The sequence below is a fragment of the Melanotaenia boesemani genome (genome assembly GCF_017639745.1).
Source record: "Melanotaenia boesemani isolate fMelBoe1 chromosome 2 unlocalized genomic scaffold, fMelBoe1.pri SUPER_2_unloc_3, whole genome shotgun sequence".
NCBI lineage: Eukaryota > Metazoa > Chordata > Actinopteri > Atheriniformes > Melanotaeniidae > Melanotaenia > Melanotaenia boesemani.
Window position 1 is genome coordinate 242008 of NW_024580584.1, and position 8153 is coordinate 250160.

At 42.1% G+C, this 8153-nt stretch overlaps 1 long non-coding RNA gene across 1 annotated transcript; it reads right to left on the minus strand.

Annotated features, from left to right (window-relative positions):
* Nucleotides 1-313: 313 nt before the first annotated feature.
* Nucleotides 314-6872, minus strand: LOC121636065. Its single transcript, XR_006009608.1, has 5 exons — nt 6627-6872; nt 1520-1612; nt 1326-1436; nt 1007-1114; nt 314-374 (listed from the first exon to the last, which is right to left on the minus strand). It is a non-coding gene; the product is annotated as an uncharacterized LOC121636065 (long non-coding RNA).
* Nucleotides 6873-8153: the final 1281 nt, after the last annotated feature.

Genomic DNA, 8153 nt, shown 5'->3' on the forward strand with positions numbered 1-8153 from the left:
CGCCTCTCTGCTGCTCTTCCTCTGCTCCTCATCCTCACCCTCCAACACTGAGCATTCTGGGTAATCTGGACTCAGAAGCTTCTGGATCTTCTTCAGCTCCTTCTTCATGAAAGTGATCATGTTGTCCTCCAGCAGCTGGAAGAGAAACGATATGAAGGACACAATCAGACTGAAATCATGGAGCCAAACATCAGATCCATGTTGGACACACTGACAATCCACTGGTCTACAAAGGTCAGCATGGAGATGATGTGGACAGAAGAGATGGAAAAGTAGTTGTTGTACATGTACAGACCATAAATATGGAGTCCAGCTGTGTTTGATGCTGCTGGGCAGACTGACCACTGGGAAGCTCTGAGCTCTGCTGGTCCACTCTGTGGAGGAATCAGGAAGAATCACATCACATTCTGTCACATGGAGAAGCTGCTTTCAGCTTTTAGGAAGCTCTCACCAACACCTTCATGAAGCTCTGTGCTGAGGTGCCCTGGAGCAAGGCAGCCACAGCCAATGTGTGCTTGGATGAGGCTGGTTAGACTGGACAGCTCCCAGTATAAATGTGTTTGATGTTGGAGTTTTCCACTAAGAAAAAGTTTGGTGTGTTTGTGAGGAGCCAAACTGACTGCAGGTCACTTAGTAACTGAGGTTCAGAGAATCTCCTGAACTTCTGGAAAACGTCCAGAATCTGTTTCCTTTTTCCAGAGGAGGAAAAACTCTCGTCTGCTTCTACGTTCCACAGATGAGAAAGTTGAATTATGGAGATTCTATGTTTCCTGCACTGAGACAGAATCCTCCTGATTATTCTCAGCTCACAAGAAATATTTAATAAAACTCTCATGTTTATTATTAGAGCTTCATCTGGATATTTCACCTTAAATACTGAAGATATCCTTTATTATTATTATTATTATTATTATTATTATTATTATTATTATTATTATTATTATTATTGAGTTGAAACACAAGATGGAATAAAACTAAACTGATGCAACAATTTTACAAAGCTCACCTCTGTGGCTCTGATTTAAAATGAAGAGGAACATCCTTCGACTGGTCACTCTTAAAAGACAAACAGCTGGGTTCAGGTCCAGGTTCAGGTTCAGGTTCAGGTTGATTCCTGTGAATAAAGATGGTTTAATGATTTTACAGCTGAATTCTGAAATTGTTCAACATTTAGTTTGCAGAAGAATCTGGAAGACAAATCAAATCTATCACATGACGATCATGATGCTGCAGATTCGTCTCAGCAGAGACGTCCAGAAATGATGAACCTGGAACTGGTTTTCATTTGAAACCTGATCCAACCTCCACTGGACTCTGATACTCACTGCTGGTCTGATCTGAAATAAAGACGATTTTCCATCTATCGGTTTCTCTTCATGGAGACACAGCTGGGTCTAAGTCCATGTCCAGGTCCAGGTTCAGGTCCAGTGTGGTTCCTGTGAATCCAGATGTTTGGTGATGTGAGTTGTGATCTCTGACATGGAGAAGAGTCATGGACAGTTAGAGATGGACATCTCACCTCTGAGTGGTTTTAGAGGGAGGGACTCCCTCCTCTCTGTCCTGATCCATGATGCTGGATTCACATCAGCTCACACACACTTTCTACCTTCACCTGCGGAGGAAACACACATCATTCATCTGAACATCAACTGAAATCCTCCTTTCCATCATCTGCTGCTCCTCCTCTGATTGGCTCTGAGTTTCTGCTTCATATCAGAGTCAGATGGATGCAGTCAGACAGCAGTGAGGAAGAGGAAGCTGCCTTCAGCTGCTGGACTTCTATCAGCAGGACGTTTTTTTCCCCAGTTACAACCACTCATCTGTTCTTACTCAGCAGATTCAACATGGATTTAAATTAAAGCTCCACCAAACATCTCTTTTCATTTCTGACCAACATGTTGATCATTTTTCAGAAAACTGACGTTTTGTTTGTAAAATGTTTGGAATAAATTCCAGAGATGAAGCTGATGTTTTGTGATGAACAGCATTTAGTTAAAACCCTTTCAGATATTTAGTTTACCCACATGTGTGAGCAGTCAGTAGATTTTCTGCTGATCAGCGGATAAATGGACTGATTCTGGCAGCTCTAAATGAGCTGCAGAGTAAAGTTCATGTAAACATGCTGGAGGTCAAGACCTTGTTGTTGGTAAGACTGACTTTTATGTACTAAACTAAAACCTGGAGGACAGTAGCCCTCAAGGGTCAGAGTCTGTGATCCCTGATCTGCAGATTGTAAGATCATCCACAGACTGAAAGAATCAGGAGGAATCTCTGTATGCTTGGGACAAGGCTGGATGCTGGTGATCTTCTGCATTAAAAACAGACATGATTCTCTACTGGAAACCACTGCATGGACTCAGGAAGACTTCCAGAAACCACTGTCTGTGAACACAGTTCACCCTGAAACCCACAAATGCAGGTTAAAGCTCCATCATGCAGAGAAGAAGCCAGATGTGAACAGGATCCAGAACCAGCTTCTTCCATCTTCTCTGGACCAAAGCTCATTTAAAATGATCTGAGGCAAAGTGGAAACCTGGATGAAGATGTGAACTAGTTTGTGGAAAGCATGGACGGCGTGTCCTGCAGACTAAAGAGGAGAGGGAGCATCCAGCTTGTTATCAGTGGACAGGTGAAAAGCTGCATCTCTGATGGGATGGGGCTGCATTAGTGCCGATGACGTGGGCAGCTTCCACATCTGTGAAGCTCCATCAATGCTGAAAAGTACATGGAGGTTTTAGAGCAACATCTGCTCCCATCCAGACAACGTCTCTTTCAGGGAAGGCCTTGCAGATTTCAGCAAGACGATGCTGAACCACATCCTGCATCCATCACAGCAGCATGGCTTCACAGGAGAAGAGTCCGGCTGCTGGACTGGCCTGCCTGCAGTCCAGACCTTTCACCAGTACACAACATCTGGAACTTCATGGAAGCAGAAATACAGCAACCAAGGTCCAGGACTGTAGAGCAGCTAGAATCCTGCATCAGACCAGGATGGGACAACATTCCTCTCCTAAAACTCCAGCAACTGGTCTCCTCACTTCCCAGATGTTTCCAGACATGTTAGAAGAAGAGATGCTGCACCATGCTGAACATCACCCTGGAACTACTTTTTACACCATGCTGAACATCACCCTGGAACTACTTTTTACACCATGCTGAATACTGAAGTATCTTATTCTAAGCATTTCATTGTTAGACTTGATTAAAATGACATAGATTAGGATAATTCTGGGATACAGCTTAACCAGACTGCAGTTTGCTAAGAGTAGTGAATTTTAGACTCCATGTATAGACAGGCTGATGTAACGCTGACAGAGGTTTTACCATATAAGGCAGGAATGGCCAACGTCGGTCCTCGAGAACCACAATCCTGCACACCGACACACCTGACTAATGAGTCATTGTGCAGATCCTTATAGGCTGTTGGATCCATTTAATTTGAGTCAGGTGTGTTGGTGCAGGGATGCATGGAAAACCTGCAGGATTGTGGCTCTTGAGGACCGACATTGGCCACCCCTGATATAAGGTGCTTAGGGTCTTAGGTACCCTGAAGACTGGACTTACACACAACACAGTGCGTGTAAACATATGTGTTTTCAAAAGATTGGTCACTTCAGGACTTCAGGAATGTCTTTGTCTGAAACGTATATAAGGAAGCCTTAAACATGTTTTCAGGGGGATTCTCAAAATTGGCCAGAGACCTCACAGAGATGCATATCTGTTTAAGATGTCACTTTTTGTAATAAACCATCATTTATACATCAAGCTGATGTCCAGAGCTCTTCTTTTTACCTGAAAGTATTTTTGTTACATCACCTGCATCCACAAAATAAACAACCCTGGAACTACTTTTTACACTGTGCTGAACATCAAATCAGCTCATATTTTCCATCACATGGTAAAATGTCTCAGTTTCATCATCTGACATGTTGTTTATCTTCTACTGGGAATAAAATATGACCTGATGAGGTTTATAAATCAGTGAATTCTGGTTTTCCACACTTTTACACAGAGTCCCAACGTTGTTCTAACTGTGTTGTTTATGTGAAACAAGGTGGAGGTGGATTATGATCCAGGAAATAATGTTGCAACACAGAACTTAAAACCTGAAAAAGCTGCCTGACTGTTTTTACTGTGAACACGAAGAGAAAGTCAGAGTTCAAGTTGTTCTGTAGAGCCACAGTCCCGCCTCATTACACATCAACAAAACCACAGTTTGATCCTCAGAGAAATAACGATCTGATCATCATGTAGATTTGTCTTCAAACAGCAGAGATCAAAGTTGGAGCTGAAATCAGAAGTGAACACGTTCTCCAAACATTCCAGAAACAAAGAGGAAAGTTCACACTTACAGTTTGTTCAGAGAAGAAGAAGAAGAAGAATCTCCACTGATACACAGGTGAGCTGCTTCCTGGAATGAGTCACATTTCTACCTGTGATGGAGGGAGAACAGGTAGAAGGAGGACAGGTAGGAGGAGGACAGGTAGGAGGGAGGACGGGTAGGAGGAGGGCAGGTAGGAGGGAGGACGGGTAGGAGGAGGGCAGGTAGGAGGAGGACAGGTAGGAGGGATTACAGGTAGGAGTTGTCTGTTCTAACGCAGCAATGCTGTGCACCATTTCCTGAACTCTCTGTTTTAACCGTTCCTCTGTAATTCTTCAGGTTCTACGTCTTCTATTTCTACCAGCCCTGACAGTTGAACCACTGGGGCCTGCACTGACATGGGTGGAGCAGTAGGACTACTGGAACTATATGATGGGGTCATAAACTGGGATATAATTTTGTGGATCCTGGAACTTGTGGGGTGTCTTTGGGAGGATCCTGTTTGTCTCCATTATTAGTCCTAATGATTGTGTCCAGTGCAGTTATTAATACTGTAATACTTTGACAGTAATGCATATCTATCAGTGGTCTTTGTGACTGTCTCATTTAGTTTTGTCTTGACTGTTTTTACTCTCCGACAATTCCCTCTGAGCATTATCCTGATCCTGGTGAGCCTGTTGAAGTCCAGCAGTTAGAGGCCTTTTACCGGCCTAACTTCGTTGTCCTGAGGGAAAAGCTTTTTATCTTGGAGACCCTTTTTTAAATAGCTATGGAACCTTTGACATTTTCTTTTATTTTACATTCTGCAGTAATTATTTCAACTAAGAGTTGCCACACTTCTCCCAAATTATTTGGCTTTGGTTTAGTCATGTCTCACAATTATTAATGCAAAGCTGATTTCAGCAGGTTGAATGGATGAAGTTCCTTGTTTGTGGATCTAGTTCAGAAGCTTCTACAACAGTCCTGGGAATTGTTGCACCAAACTACTGGAGGTTCTATCCCGATCCCACACCCAGTTTTATTTCAACCAGGAAAAGAGACACCAAAAAACAACAAATCCACCAAATGACCCACAAAACTCTTCAGAGAACAGTAACCTGAGTTACTGTTTTAAAGATTTCAAATGAAGACTCACCCAGCCCTCACAAACAGACTTTTTCTTTCACGCTAACCCTTCAGACGGTGGGCCTCTTAAGCCCCATACACAGTGTTTACACTGTTTTCCTTCTTTTCATACTTATTCTTTTCAGAGAAGGGCCTCTAACCCTTTGGATGGAGGGCCTCTAAACCCAGATTTTTACCTTAAATATTGTTTGTCTTCGATCTGTATTACATAATAGACATGTGTTTTTCAATGACAACAACTTATTTTAATGCAGTCAGTCATGAAGAATTTTATTTAAAAGGTTTCTGCTTACATTTTTTTCTCTGATGTCACAATTTATTGTTGTCATTGAAGTCTGGACGTCTTTCTTTAGACTCCGTTATCAGCCAATCTATTCAAAAAACTCATGTTAAAATAATATCAAAAGATTTCTAAATAAAAATGACTCCTCGTATTTTCTCCTCTTTGATCACATAAGGTTAAACATTTTCATAAAATATCTGACTCCAATGAAACTTTACCTACTCAGCAGTATTCGTTAAATCAGAAATGATGAGGATGATGTCAAGGATCAGGTGAACAGTTTATTAAAAGATCAAAAGCAATACAATTATAGCGTCTTTGGGTCCCAAGTGCAAAACTCTAACACCAACAGTTTGCTGGGACTTTAAACTAATTCTGGACTCTACAGCTGACAGGCTTAGTAACACAGAAACCATCAGAACTGGCAACACAAACACTGTTAAACTACACATGGCAGACCAGCCAAAAAACCCAAAAACCCAATCAGCACCAATCCTGGAGCACGAACCCCAGACACCCCACACCAAAGACCACCTGGACCCCAGCAGAGGAAGCCCCCCCCCCCCCCCCCCCCCCCCCCCCGCACACACACTGTTTCAGCCACACACCCTGAACACAATCAACCCATCACGGTTGTCCTGGTTCAACAAGGCTGCGTGTCAGGGGCAACATACAACCGTATGAAACTCTACAGAGTCACATTTTAAACAAATATCCCAGTTCAAGCGCTGAAAACTGATGTCTCATAAACATCACATCACTTTTTTTCCTGCTTCATTTTCTCTCATCCTGTTTCAAAGTTTCTTCCTGCAGGGATATAAAATAAAGTTTCTGTCATTCTGATCATTTTATTTGCTGTTAAAGCAATAAAAGAAGCTGGAAATGAGAAAGACTCACAGCAAACGCTGACGGACTCAGTCCTGCTTTTCCTCAGAGATTGAAGAGTTTGGTGAGTGGATCTGCGGAGCTCTGCCAGATGGAAGACTTCATTACATCTCTGCTGCAGATACTAACTGATGCTCCAACAGGAACGCTTTAGGAAGACGTTCCTCTTTGTTCTGGTTTCCTGTTCAACCTGAAGGTTCACTTCTGTGGAACATTCTGCTTTCTGATGGAGGGAAGATAAAATACCTGAACACACGACACAAACAGAAAGAATTTAGAGGCCATGTTTACATGAGAGTTTTAATTCCCCTTTAATTCAGAATAAAAACTAAATCCTCTTTAAAAACATTTAAGACCTTGTAAACACCTGATTCCCAATAAAAATCACCATTCTGGAATAAACTTAAATCTGAAGAAAGTGGCTGTTTTATTCTGATTTTAAATCAGAAGTGAATAATTTGTAAAAATGTACATTTATTCCTCTTTAACTCCAGTCATTCTGCGCATGCTTGTTTCCTTGTCCTGTCACAATGACGCACATATTACACACTCTGAATAGTCTTGTACATGAAATGTGCTGTACAAAAACACAAGACATCCTTTATTTACAAATGTTCAGTTCAACATTGAAAGAGAAATTAATGTGTTCATTTGAGCTGGTTCATGTACGACTCTGCACTTCAGCAGGACGAAAATCTGAACAAACAACACGTCCTTCTTGTTTTGGGACTTTTTGTAGCTCCACCTGAAGAATTCCTGAAATTTTACTGCAACACCTGTCAGATGATCAGATCCCTGACACACTCCACACTTACCAAGAATGACAAACACATCTCTGAACCGTGTCGCCTGCCCTGAAACATTCCTGCCATCTCTCACCCCATAAATATGTTTCTAGCTCCGCCCCTGCTGCACAGTAAAAAGATCCAGGCAGGTTTTTCAAGATGGCAGAACCTCAGAAAATAAATCATCAGTCATTATAAAGCAGAGACCCAGAACTGTCCATCCTAAGACATATCTGCTTCTAAAAGCTAGTAAACACATCATTTCATTCAGAATGTCGTCTCGGTGATTCTCCTCCTACAGTGGAGGAACTACATGAAGCCCTTAAACATATGTCCTGTAACAAAGGACCAGGCGGCTTCTCAGCAGAGGTCTATACAAAGTTTTGGACACTGGCACCAACATTTTTCAACATGGCGACACAAATAAAGGAAAATGGCTGTACCCCCACAACATGATACCTGCTACCATTATTGTGCTTTTAAAACCAAGCAAAGACCCCAGACGACCATCTAGTTACCAACCCATATCACTGATACATGCTGACATTAAAATAATCTGTAAAGCAACAGCTGGAAGGCTGGAGAAAGTAACGGACTGACGTCCATGTCCCTCCCGGCCTGCTTGGTATCTAGCGTCTTACTTATGGGAGAGACAGCTGATGATTGCAATCAAATACAATCTGCAGCGTGTGTCTTTGTTTAGAGTTCATGATCAGGTAACCATCCAAGTCCAACACACATAAAACACACAGCA